Raw genomic sequence first — 14,281 nt, 5'->3', positions numbered from 1 at the left:
TATGACGCTGACATAAAGATGAGGGTTACATATAGACTTCAGAGAGGCACAAAGCCCACAGCTTCAGAGACATTGTGGCTGCCAAAGGCATGCCAAGGCCAGAATGCCACTGAATCAACCCTCCTCCTACTATGCCATACGCATAGGAATAGCCTTGGTGCTGGATACACAACCTAACTATTACGGTGTCACAGAGGTTGGGGTTCCGGCTAGGGTTCAGAGAGTTACAAAAGCTGAAGTTCCAGCAATACTTGGTGTGGAAAAGTCATTCCAGGGGGAACACAGGACATCATTAACATCGGTCGTTTCAAAATTTTCTCATCTGGAAAAGCCACTGTGCTAGAGCCCAGAACCTAAATATGACTTTGACATACAGATTAGGCTTAGAGTTAGGTATGGGCTTCAGAGAAGCACAGAGCCCACAGCTTCAGAGCCATTGTGGCTGCAAAAGGCACGCCGAGTACGGCACTACATCAACATTGCTCCCTGCACGACTTTCTCAGGTAGAACACTGTACTGGAGACCACAGCATTACAATTATGGTGCCATAGAATCCCAGAATCCCAGAATCCCAAGGGTTGGAAGGGACCTCAAAAGATCATCTAGTCCAACCCCCCCACAAGAGCAGGGTAACCTACAGTACATCACACAGGAACTTGTCCAGGCGGGCCTTGAATATCTCCAGTGTAGGAGACTCCACAACCCTCCTGGGCAACCTGTTCCAGTGCTCTGTCACTCTTACAGTAAAGAAGTTCTTCCTGATGTTAACGTGGAACTTCCTATGCTCCAGTTTACACCCATTGCCCCTTGTCCTATCACTGGATATCACTGAAAAAAGCCTAGCTCCATCATCCTGACACCTACCCTTTACATATTTGTAAACATTGATGAGGTCACCCCTCAGTCTCCTCTTCTCCAAGCTAAAGAGACCCAGCTCCCTCAGCCTCTCCTCATAAGGGAGATGTTCCACTCCCTTCATCATCTTTGTGGCTCTGCGCTGGACTCCTTCAAGCAATTCCCTGTCCTTCTTGAACAGAGGGGCCCAGAACTGGACGCAGTATTCCAGATGCGGCCTCACCAAGGCTGAGTAGAGGGGGAGGAGAACCTCTCTTGACCTACTAACCACTCCCTTTCTAATGCACCCCAAGATGCCATTTGCCTTCTTGGCCGCAAGAGCACACTGCTGGCTCATGGTCATCCTCCTATCCACCAGGACCCCCAGGTCCCTTTCCCCTTCGCTACTTTCCAGCAGGTCAACCCCCAACCTGTACTGGTACATGGGGTTGTTCTTCCCCAGATGCAAGACTCTACACTTGCCCTTGTTAAATTTCATCAAGTTTCTCCCCGCCCAACTCTCCAGCCTGTCCAGGTCTCGCTGAATGGCAGCACAGCCTTCTGGTGTGTCAGCCACTCCTCCCAGTTTTGTGTCATCAACAAACTTGCTGATGGTGCACTCAGTTCCCTCATCCAGGTCATTGATGAAAATATTAAACAGCACCGGTCCCAGCACCGACCCCTGAGGAACTCCACTAGTCACAGACCTCCAGCTAGATTCTGCGCCATTGACCACAACTCTCTGCCTTCTTCCTTTCAACCAGTTCTCGATCCACCTCACTACTTGATCCTCAAGCCCACACTTCTTTAGCTTATCTATGAGGATGCTGTGGGAGACAGTATCAAATGCCTTACTGAAATCGAGAAAAACTACATCTACCGCTCTACCATCATCCCTCCACCTAGTCACTTCCTCATAGAAGGCTATAAGGTTGGTCATACATGACTTCCCCCTCATAAAACCATGTTGGCTGTTCTTAATGACCCCCTCATCCTTGATATGCCTAGTGATGGAGTCAAGAATAAGTTGTTCCATCACCTTTCCAGGGATGGAGGTAAGGCTGACCGCTCTATAATTACCCGGGTCCTCCTTCTTGCCCTTCTTATAGATTGGTGTGTCCTTTGCCATCCGCCAATCCTCAGGCACCTCGCCCGTTTCCCACGACTTACCAAAGATGATGGAAAGTGGCCTAGCAATGACCTCCGCCAACTCCCTCAGCACCCGTGGGTGCATTCCATCCGGACCCATCGATTTACAGATGTCCAGATTGCATAGCTGATCCCTAACCCAATCCTCATCTACCAGAGCAAACTCCTCCTTTGTCCTGACTCCTTCTGGGGCTATAGAAATCCGGAGCCCTCGGGGAGAGTCTGCAGGAGTAAAGACAGAGGCAAAGAAGGCATTCAGCACCTCTGCCTTCTTTATATCCTCTGTCTCCAGGGCACCCACTTCGTTCAGCAGTGGGCCTATATTGCCTCTTGTGTTAGTTTTATTTGCTATGTATTTGAAGAAGCCCTTTCTATTGTCTTTAACCCGACTAGCAACACTGAGTTCCAAGGAGGCCTTAGCTGTCCTAATTGCCTCCCTACATCCTCTAACAACTGTCCTATATTCCTCCCAAGCGGCAGAAGTTAGGATTCTGCTTAGGCTGGGGCTTCAAAGAGCCACAAAGCCTACACGTCCCGAAACACTGGTTCTGTAAAAGGCATGAAAACAATAGTGCGCCACTGCAGCAACACTGCTCCTTACATAGCTTGCCCATGAGGAACAGCCACGGTGGTGGCGAAGTGAGCTTCACTATTACGCTGTCCTCAAGTGTAGGCTTAGTGTTAGGCTTAGGGTTCAGAGAGCTGCAAAGCCAACAGCTTCAGAGGCATTGAGGCTGCAAAATGCATACCAAGAAGAATATCCCACTGCAACAACACTGCTCTTTACACGTCTTTCTCATCTGGAATACACATGATGCTGAAGCCTCAGTATTGTGTTATAGTCAAGTTTAGGGTTACGGTTAGGGTTAGGGTTAGGGTTAGGGTTAGGGTTAGGGTTAGGGTTCATAGAGACACAAGGCCTACAGGTCCGGAAACACTGTGGCTGCAAAACACATGCCAAGACAAGTCTGGCATTGCTCCTACATTGCTCCTTACATACCTTGCTCATGTGCAATGCACATGGTGCTGGAGACGTGAGCCTCCGTTCCAGATACCATTCAAGGCAGGCTTTTGGTTCAGAGAGCCAAAATGCCTCACAGTTCCAGAGACATTAAGGCTGCCAAAGGCATGCAAGGATGAGTACGAAACTGCATCAACCCTGCTCCTTACATACCTTCCGCATAGGAAGACACGTGGTGCTGCACACTACAGCCTAACTAGAACTGTGTCCTAGAGCTTAGCTTTCCGCTTAGGGTTAGTGTTCAGTGAGTTACAAAGCCTGAAGTTCCAGCAATACTTGCTCTGGAAAAGTCATTCCAGGGGGAGCAGAGGACGTCATTAACATTGGCCGCTTCAAAACTTTCTCATCTGGAATAGCGACTGTGCTTGAGCATAGAGCCTCAATATGACGCTGACATAAAGATGAGGGTTACATATAGACTTCAGAGAGGCACAAAGCCCACAGCTTCAGAGACATTGTGGCTGCCAAAGGCATGCCAAGGCCAGAATGCCACTGAATCAACCCTCCTCCTACTATGCCATACGCATAGGAATAGCCTTGGTGCTGGATACACAACCTAACTATTACGGTGTCACAGAGGTTGGGGTTCCGGCTAGGGTTCAGAGAGTTACAAAAGCTGAAGTTCCAGCAATACTTGGTGTGGAAAAGTCATTCCAGGGGGAACACAGGACATCATTAACATCGGTCGTTTCAAAATTTTCTCATCTGGAAAAGCCACTGTGCTAGAGCCCAGAACCTAAATATGACTTTGACATACAGATTAGGCTTAGAGTTAGGTATGGGCTTCAGAGAAGCACAGAGCCCACAGCTTCAGAGCCATTGTGGCTGCAAAAGGCACGCCGAGTACGGCACTACATCAACATTGCTCCCTGCACGACTTTCTCAGGTAGAACACTGTACTGGAGACCACAGCATTACAATTATGGTGCCATAGAATCCCAGAATCCCAGAATCCCAAGGGTTGGAAGGGACCTCAAAAGATCATCTAGTCCAACCCCCCCACAAGAGCAGGGTAACCTACAGTACATCACACAGGAACTTGTCCAGGCGGGCCTTGAATATCTCCAGTGTAGGAGACTCCACAACCCCCCTGGGCAACCTGTTCCAGTGCTCTGTCACTCTTACAGTAAAGAAGTTCTTCCTGATGTTAACGTGGAACTTCCTATGCTCCAGTTTACACCCATTGCCCCTTGTCCTATCACTGGATATCACTGAAAAAAGCCTAGCTCCATCATCCTGACACCTACCCTTTACATATTTGTAAACATTGATGAGGTCACCCCTCAGTCTCCTCTTCTCCAAACTAAAGAGACCCAGCTCCCTCAGCCTCTCCTCATAAGGGAGATGTTCCACTCCCTTCATCATCTTTGTGGCTCTGCGCTGGACTCCTTCAAGCAATTCCCTGTCCTTCTTGAACAGAGGGGCCCAGAACTGGACGCAGTATTCCAGATGCGGCCTCACCAAGGCTGAGTAGAGGGGGAGGAGAACCTCTCTTGACCTACTAACCACTCCCTTTCTAATGCACCCCAAGATGCCATTTGCCTTCTTGGCCGCAAGAGCACACTGCTGGCTCATGGTCATCCTCCTATCCACCAGGACCCCCAGGTCCCTTTCCCCTTCGCTACTTTCCAGCAGGTCAACCCCCAACCTGTACTGCTACATGGGGTTGTTCTTCCCCAGATGCAAGACTCTACACTTGCCCTTGTTAAATTTCATCAAGTTTCTCCCCGCCCAACTCTCCAGCCTGTCCAGGTCTCGCTGAATGGCAGCACAGCCTTCTGGTGTGTCAGCCACTCCTCCCAGTTTTGTGTCATCAACAAACTTGCTGATGGTGCACTCAGTTCCCTCATCCAGGTCATTGATGAAAATATTAAACAGCACCGGTCCCAGCACCGACCCCTGAGGAACTCCACTAGTCACAGACCTCCAGCTAGATTCTGCGCCATTGACCACAACTCTCTGCCTTCTTCCTTTCAACCAGTTCTCGATCAACCTCACTACTTGATCCTCAAGCCCACACTTCTTTAGCTTATCTATGAGGATGCTGTGGGAGACAGTATCAAATGCCTTACTGAAATCGAGAAAAACTACATCTACCGCTCTACCATCATCCCTCCACCTAGTCACTTCCTCATAGAAGGCTATAAGGTTGGTCATACATGACTTCCCCCTCATAAAACCATGTTGGCTGTTCTTAATGACCCCCTCATCCTTGATATGCCTAGTGATGGAGTCAAGAATAAGTTGTTCCATCACCTTTCCAGGGATGGAGGTAAGGCTGACCGCTCTATAATTACCCGGGTCCTCCTTCTTGCCCTTCTTATAGATTGGTGTGTCCTTTGCCATCCGCCAATCCTCAGGCACCTCGCCCGTTTCCCACGACTTACCAAAGATGATGGAAAGTGGCCTAGCAATGACCTCTGCCAACTCCCTCAGCACCCGTGGGTGCATTCCATCCGGACCCATCGATTTACAGATGTCCAGATTGCATAGCTGATCCCTAACCCAATCCTCATCTACCAGAGCAAACTCCTCCTTTGTCCTGACTCCTTCTGGGGCTATAGAAATCCGGAGCCCTCGGGGAGAGTCTGCAGGAGTAAAGACAGAGGCAAAGAAGGCATTCAGCACCTCTGCCTTCTTTATATCCTCTGTCTCCAGGGCACCCACTTCGTTCAGCAGTGGGCCTATATTGCCTCTTGTGTTAGTTTTATTTGCTATGTATTTGAAGAAGCCCTTTCTATTGTCTTTAACCCGACTAGCAACACTGAGTTCCAAGGAGGCCTTAGCTGTCCTAATTGCCTCCCTACATCCTCTAACAACTGTCCTATATTCCTCCCAAGCGGCAGAAGTTAGGATTCTGCTTAGGCTGGGGCTTCAAAGAGCCACAAAGCCTACACGTCCCGAAACACTGGTTCTGTAAAAGGCATGAAAACAATAGTGCGCCACTGCAGCAACACTGCTCCTTACATAGCTTGCCCATGAGGAACAGCCACGGTGGTGGCGAAGTGAGCTTCACTATTACGCTGTCCTCAAGTGTAGGCTTAGTGTTAGGCTTAGGGTTCAGAGAGCTGCAAAGCCAACAGCTTCAGAGGCATTGAGGCTGCAAAATGCATACCAAGAAGAATATCCCACTGCAACAACACTGCTCTTTACATGTCTTTCTCATCTGGAATACACATGATGCTGAAGCCTCAGTATTGTGTTATAGTCAAGTTTAGGGTTACGGTTAGGGTTAGGGTTAGGGTTAGGGTTAGGGTTAGGGTTCATAGAGACACAAGGCCTACAGGTCCGGAAACACTGTGGCTGCAAAACACATGCCAAGACAAGTCTGGCATTGCTCCTACATTGCTCCTTACATACCTTGCTCATGTGCAATGCACATGGTGCTGGAGACGTGAGCCTCCGTTCCAGATACCATTCAAGGCAGGCTTTTGGTTCAGAGAGCCAAAATGCCTCACAGTTCCAGAGACATTAAGGCTGCCAAAGGCATGCAAAGATGAGTACGAAACTGCATCAACCCTGCTCCTTACATACCTTCCGCATAGGAAGACACGTGGTGCTGCACACTACAGCCTAACTAGAACTGTGTCCTAGAGCTTAGCTTTCCGCTTAGGGTTAGTGTTCAGTGAGTTACAAAGCCTGAAGTTCCAGCAATACTTGCTCTGGAAAAGTCATTCCAGGGGGAGCAGAGGACGTCATTAACATTGGCCGCTTCAAAACTTTCTCATCTGGAATAGCGACTGTGCTTGAGCATAGAGCCTCAATATGACGCTGACATAAAGATGAGGGTTACATATAGACTTCAGAGAGGCACAAAGCCCACAGCTTCAGAGACATTGTGGCTGCCAAAGGCATGCCAAGGCCAGAATGCCACTGAATCAACCCTCCTCCTACTATGCCATACGCATAGGAATAGCCTTGGTGCTGGATACACAACCTAACTATTACGGTGTCACAGAGGTTGGGGTTCCGGCTAGGGTTCAGAGAGTTACAAAAGCTGAAGTTCCAGCAATACTTGGTGTGGAAAAGTCATTCCAGGGGGAACACAGGACATCATTAACATCGGTCGTTTCAAAATTTTCTCATCTGGAAAAGCCACTGTGCTAGAGCCCAGAACCTAAATATGACTTTGACATACAGATTAGGCTTAGAGTTAGGTATGGGCTTCAGAGAAGCACAGAGCCCACAGCTTCAGAGCCATTGTGGCTGCAAAAGGCACGCCGAGTACGGCACTACATCAACATTGCTCCCTGCACGACTTTCTCAGGTAGAACACTGTACTGGAGACCACAGCATTACAATTATGGTGTCATAGAAGTTAGGATTCTGCTTAGGCTGGGGCTTCAAAGAGCCACAAAGCCTACACGTCCCGAAACACTGGTTCTGTAAAAGGCATGAAAACAATAGTGCGCCACTGCAGCAACACTGCTCCTTACATAGCTTGCCCATGAGGAACAGCCACGGTGGTGGCGAAGTGAGCTTCAGTATTACGCTGTCCTCAAGCGTAGGCTTAGTGTTAGGCTTAGGGTTCAGAGAGCTGCAAAGCCAACAGCTTCAGAGGCATTGAGGCTGCAAAATGCATACCAAGAAGAATATCCCACTGCAACAACACTGCTCTTTACACGTCTTTCTCATCTGGAATACACATGATGCTGAAGCCTCAGTATTGTGTTATAGTCAAGTTTAGGGTTACGGTTACGGTTAGGGTTAGGGTTAGGTTTAGGGTTCATAGAGACGCAAGGCCTACAGGTCCGGAAACGCTGTGGCTGCAAAACACATTCCAAGACAAGTCTGGCATTGCTCCTGCGTTGTTCCTTACATACCTTGTAACCAATCAGCTGGTTTTGCATTATGTGTTGAAACTTATCATTAAAAAGCTTAAGCGCAGGACCAAGCCTGGAAGCTATGGAAGGCAGTGTTCTGAAGTGAATAAAGGTCCGTTTCTGATTACATCAATCAGCGTGCTCTCTGTTGATCTTCTGCATTCCAGCATTACTTGCTCTGGAAAAGTCATTACAGGGGGAGCATAGGAACACCCTTGGTGTTGGAGACCACACCCTAACCATTACGGTGTCATAGAGGTTCTGGTTAATGTTAGGGTTCAGAGATTTACAAATGCTAAAATTCCAGCAATACTTGCTGTGGAAAAGTCATTCCAGGGGGAGCACAGGACATCCTTAACATTGCTCCTTGCAAAATTTTCTCATCTAGAAATGACATTGTGTTAGTACACAAAGCCTCAGCATGACAGTGACATAAAGATTAGTGTTTGAGTTAGGTGTAGTTTTCAGATAGGAGCACAGCCTGCAGGTCCAGAAACACTGGTTCTGCAGAGGCATGCCAAGAATAGTGTGGCACTGCAGCAGCATTGCTCCTTTCATACCTTGCTCATGAGGAACACCCTTGGTGACGGCGACGTGAGCTTTGGTATGATGGTGTAAACAAGTTTAGGGTTAGGGTTATTGTAAGGCTTCAGAGAGACACAAAGCTCATAGGTTCAAAGACTTTGGTGATGCAAAATGAATACCAAGATGAATATCACACTGCAACAACACTCCTCTTTACACATCTTTCTCATCAGGAAAACCCATGATGATGAAGCCCTGAGCATCAGTATTGTTCTATCATAAAGTTTACTGTTAGGGTTAGTGTTCAGAGAGGCACAAAGCCTACAAGTCCAGAAACACTGCGGCTGCAAAAAGCATGCTAGGATGAGTCTGGCACTGCACCTACATTGTTCCTTACATACCTTGCTCATGTGCAATGCACATGGTGTTGGAGACGTGAGCGTCCATGCCACGTGCCATTCAAGGTAGGCTTTGAGTTCAGGGCACCCCCCTCAACTTCTCCAGTTCCAGAAACACTGAGGCTGCCAAAGGCATGCCAAGACAAGTACGTTACTGCATCAACCCTCCTCCCTACGTACTTTACGCATAGTAACACATGTGGTGCTGGACACCACATCCTAATTATTATGGTGTCATAGAGCTTAGAGTTCCGGTTAGGGCTCGGGTTCAGTGACTTACAAAGCCTGAAGTTCCAGCAATACTTGCTCTGGAAAAGTCATTCCAGGGGGAGCAGAGGACGTCATTAACATTTCTCCTTGCAAAACTTTCTCATCTGGAAAAGCCACTGTGCTGGAGCTCAGAGCTTTAATATGACGGTGATAGAAAGATTACGGTTAGAGTTAGGCATGGGCTTCAGAGAGGCACATAGCCCACAGCTTCAGAGACATTGTGGCTGCCAAAGGCATGCCAAGATGAGTACAGCACTGAATCACCCCTGCTCCTTATATACCTTACACATAGGAACACCCTTTGTGCTGGAGACCACAGCCTAACTATTAAGGTGTCATAGAGGTTAGGGGTCAATATAGCCTCAATATGATGGTGACCTAAAGATTAGGGTTAGAGTTAGGCATAGGCTTCAGAGAGGCACAAAGCCCACAGGTTCAGAAACATTAGGGATGCAAAAGGCATGCTGAGTACGGCACTGCATCAACATTGCTCCCTGCACGACTTTCTCAGGTAGAACACTGTACTGGAGTCCACAGCCTTAGAATAATGGTGTCACAAGTACAGCACTGTGTCAGTGTTGCTCCTTGCATACCTTTCTCATGAGGAACACCTATGGTGCTGGAGATGTGAGCCCCAGTTTTCTGGTGGCATAAATTTCTGTGTTAGGCTTACGCTTAAGGTTCAAAGAGCTACAATGTCTACAGACACAGAGACGTTACGGCTGCAAAAGGCATATCAAGATGAGTACAAAACTGCATCAACATTGCTCTTTACAAACCTTTATCATTTTGAACACCACCTGTACTGGAGACCCCAGCCTAAGTGTTCACCTTTCACAGAATTTAGGGTTAAGGTTAGAGTTAGTGTTCGGAAAGTTACAAAGCCTTCAGGTCCACAGAGAAAGGGTCTGGAAAATTCATTCCAGGGGGAGCGCAGTACATCTTTATCATTGCTCCATGCAAAACTCTCCCACCTGGAAAACTGACTCTGCTGGAGCACACAGGCTTAATATGATGGTGACATAAAGGTTAGAATTAGTCTTAGGTATAGGGCCCAAAGAGCAACAATGCCTACAGGTCCAGAGACATTAGGTCTGCAAAAGGCATACTGAGATAAGTATGTCACTGCACCACCTTTTGTCTTTAAGGCCCGCCTGGACAAGTTCCTGTGTGATGTACTGTAGGTTACCCTGCTCTTGCAGGGGGGTTGGACTAGATGATCTTTTTAGGTCCCTTCCAACCCTTGGGATTCTGTGATTCTGTGATTCTCATGAGGAGCACAAGATTCTGAAGCTGTGAGCCTCAGTATTGTGGTATCATAAAGTTTAGGATTAGGGTTAGGGTTCAGAGAGCCACAAAGCGTACAGGTACAGAGATACTGTGGCTGCAAAAGGCATGCCAAGATGAGTACAGAACTGCATCAACATTGCTCCTTACAAACCTTTCTCATGAGCAACACCCACAGTGATAGAGACAACAACCTCAGCATTATGGTAGTATACAGTTTAGGGTTAGGGTTAGAGTTCAGAGAGCCACAAAGCCTACAGGTTCAGCGTCAATGGGGCTGCAAAAAGCATGCCAAGATGACTATAGCATGGCATCAGCATTGCTCCTTGTAACCCTTTCTCATCTGGAACAGTGACTGTACTGGAGAACACAGTCTAAGTATTAGGATGTCATAGGGGTTAGGGTTCCGCTTAAGGTTAGGGTTTAGAAAGCCACAAAGATTAAAGTTCCAGGGACACTGGGTCTGGAAAGTCATTCTAGAGGGACCACAGTACATATTAACATTACTTCTTGCAAACCTTTCTCACCTGGAGAAACAACTCTGCTAGTGCACACAGCCTCAATATGACGGTGACATAAATACTAGGGTTAGCGTTAGGTATAAGGTTCAAACAGTAACAAAGCCTACAGTTCCAGAGACACTGGGTCTGCAAAAGGCATACCAAGATGAATATCCCACTGCAGCAACACTGGTCCTTACACAACTTTCTCATCTGGAAAACCCATGGTGCTGAAGATGTGATCCTCAGTATTGTGGTATCTTAAAGCTTAGGGTTAGGGTTAGGCTTCAGAGAGCCACCAAGCCTACAGGTCCAGAAGCACTAGACTGCAAAAGGCGTGCCAAGACGAGTATGGCACTGTATCAACATTGACCCTTACACGTTTCTCATCTGGAACACAAATTCTACTGGAGACCACTGTCTTCAGTATAGGGTGTCATAGAGGTTAGAGTTATGGTTAAGGATAAGATTCAGAGAATCACAAAGCCTACAGGTCCAGAGACATAGGGGCTGCAAAAGGGGTGCCAAGATGAGCACGGCACTTCACCAGCATTGGCAGTTACACACCTTTCTCATGTAGAAAACCGGCTCTACTAGATCTCTCAGACTCATTACAGTTTCTTAAAGATTAGAGTTAGTGATAGTTTACTGTTCAGAGAGCCACAAAGCCTGAAGCCCAGGGATACCGGGGCTGTAAAAGGAATGCCAAGCTGCCAAGGGCACTGCACCAGCATTGGTGTTTGGACATCTTTCTCTTTGACCAGCTGTGATGCTGCGGAACCCAGCCTCTGCTCCAAGGACTCATTAAGGCAGGTTTAGGTTTAGGGTTTGCTTTTGGGTTAGAGTTAAATTTACAGTTAGGGTTCAGAGAGCCACAAAGCCTACAGGTCCAGAGATATTAGGGTTGCAAAAGGCATGCTAATATGAGTACAGTACTGCATCAACATTGCTCCTTACAAACCTTTATCATTTGGAACAGCAACAGTACTGGAGACCACAGCGTAAGTGTTTGGCTATCACAGAAGTTCAGGTTAAGGTTAGGGTTAGGGTTCAGAGAGTTACAAAGCCTATAGGTCTATGGACACTGAGTCTGGAATGTCATTCCAGGAGGACTGTGGGGGATTGGCTTGTCGAAAAAGGTCACGTTCCCATCAACGAGCTGAAACAAGACATCTGTGTAGAACATGGTGCAGACTTCCCATGCCAGATAATGAGGAACTGAAGGACACCGGCAAACAACAACATACTATGACCAACCACAGCCAAGGACACTAAGCGATAAGTGCATGAGAAAGAGGATGGTGGGGGGCTGCACGGTGTAGCTGCAAAAATATAGAGCTTACGCAATGCCTTATTTGTGCCAGAACCAATCAAGTGTCTAGTATTTGCATATTTACTGTTATATTAACCGAAGGTAGAAGCCCAATAAACGAAGCTTGCTGTTAACTCATATTGAGTCGTCCAAGTCTTCCTTTCATGACAGAGGACCACAGTACATCATTAGCATTGCTCTTTGAAACCATTCACATCTGGAAAACTGACTCTTGGTTCACACAGACTAAATGGTGCCATAAAGATTAGGGTTAGCATTATGTAAAGGTTTGAAAAAGCCAAAAAGCCTACAGGTCCAGGGAAACTGGGGCTGCAAAAGTCATGCCAAGATGTGAACAGCACTGCATCAATATTGCTCCTTAGAAACCATTGTCATTTGGAACACTGACTGTACTGGAGACCACAGCTTAAGTATTAGCATGTCACAGAGGTTAGGGTTCCGGTTAGGCTTAGGGTTCAGAGACCTACAAAGCCTAAAACTCCAGGAACATTGGGTCTGGAAAGTCATTCTTAAGGGTCTACTGTAAATCAGTAAAATCACTCCTTGGAAACCTTTCTTTTGAGGAACACACATGGTGCCTGAGAAGTGAGCCTCAGCATTATAGTGTCATAGATGGCAGCGTTCCAGCAGGGGTTAGGGTTCAGAGAGCCACGAAGCCTAAAGTTCCAGGGACACTGGGTCTGCAAAAGTCACAGAATCCCAGAATCCCAAGGGTTGGAAGGGACCTCAAAAGATCATCTAGTCCAACCCCCCCACAAGAGCAGGGTAACCTACAGTACATCACACAGGAACTTGTCCAGGCGGGCCTTGAATATCTCCAGTGTAGGAGACTCCACAACCCTCCTGGGCAACCTGTTCCAGTGCTCTGTCACTCTTACAGTAAAGAAGTTCTTCCTGATGTTAACGTGGAACTTCCTATGCTCCAGTTTACACCCATTGCCCCTTGTCCTATCACTGGATATCACTGAAAAAAGCCTAGCTCCATCATCCTGACACCTACCCTTTACATATTTGTAAACATTGATGAGGTCACCCCTCAGTCTCCTCTTCTCCAAGCTAAAGAGACCCAGCTCCCTCAGCCTCTCCTCATAAGGGAGATGTTCCACTCCCTTCATCATCTTTGTGGCTCTGCGCTGGACTCCTTCAAGCAATTCCCTGTCCTTCTTGAACAGAGGGGCCCAGAACTGGACGCAGTATTCCAGATGCGGCCTCACCAAGGCTGAGTAGAGGGGGAGGAGAACCTCTCTTGACCTACTAACCACTCCCTTTCTAATGCACCCTAAGATGCCATTTGCCTTCTTGGCCACAAGAGCACATTGCTGGCTCATGGTCATCCTCCTATCCACCAGGACCCCCAGGTCCCTTTCCCCTTCGCTACTTTCCAGCAGGTCAACCCCCAACCTGTACTGCTACATGGGGTTGTTCTTCCCCAGATGCAAGACTCTACACTTGCCCTTGTTAAATTTCATCAAGTTTCTCCCCGCCCAACTCTACAGCCTGTCCAGGTCTCACTGAATGGCAGCACAGTCCTCTGGTGTGTCAGCCACTCCTCCCAGTTTTGTGTCATCAGCAAACTTGCTGAGGGTGCACTCAGTTCCCTCATCCAGGTCATTGATGAAAATATTAAACAGCACCGGTCCCAGCACCGACCCCTGAGGAACTCCACTAGTCACAGACCTCCAGCTAGATTCTGCGCCATTGACCACAACTCTCTGCCTTCTTCCTTTCAACCAGTTCTCGATCCACCTCACTACTTGATCCTCAAGCCCACACTTCTTTAGCTTATCTATGAGGATGCTGTGGGAGACAGTATCAAATGCCTTACTGAAATCGAGAAAAACTACATCTACCGCTCTACCATCATCCCTCCACCTAGTCACTTCCTCATAGAAGGCTATAAGGTTGGTCATACATGACTTCCCCCTCATAAAACCATGTTGGCTGTTCTTAATGACCCCCTCATCCTTGATATGCCTAGTGATGGAGTCAAGAATAAGTTGTTCCATCACCTTTCCAGGGATGGAGGTAAGGCTGACCGCTCTATAATTACCCGGGCCCTCCTTCTTGCCCTTCTTATAGACTGGTGTGACCTTTGCCATCCGCCAATCCTCAGGCACCTCTCCCGTTTCCCACGACGGCTG

The sequence above is a fragment of the Lathamus discolor genome, chromosome 4 (genome assembly GCF_037157495.1).
Source record: "Lathamus discolor isolate bLatDis1 chromosome 4, bLatDis1.hap1, whole genome shotgun sequence".
In the NCBI taxonomy this organism is placed as follows: Eukaryota; Metazoa; Chordata; class Aves; order Psittaciformes; family Psittacidae; genus Lathamus; species Lathamus discolor.
This window is presented reverse-complemented; position numbering follows the sequence as displayed.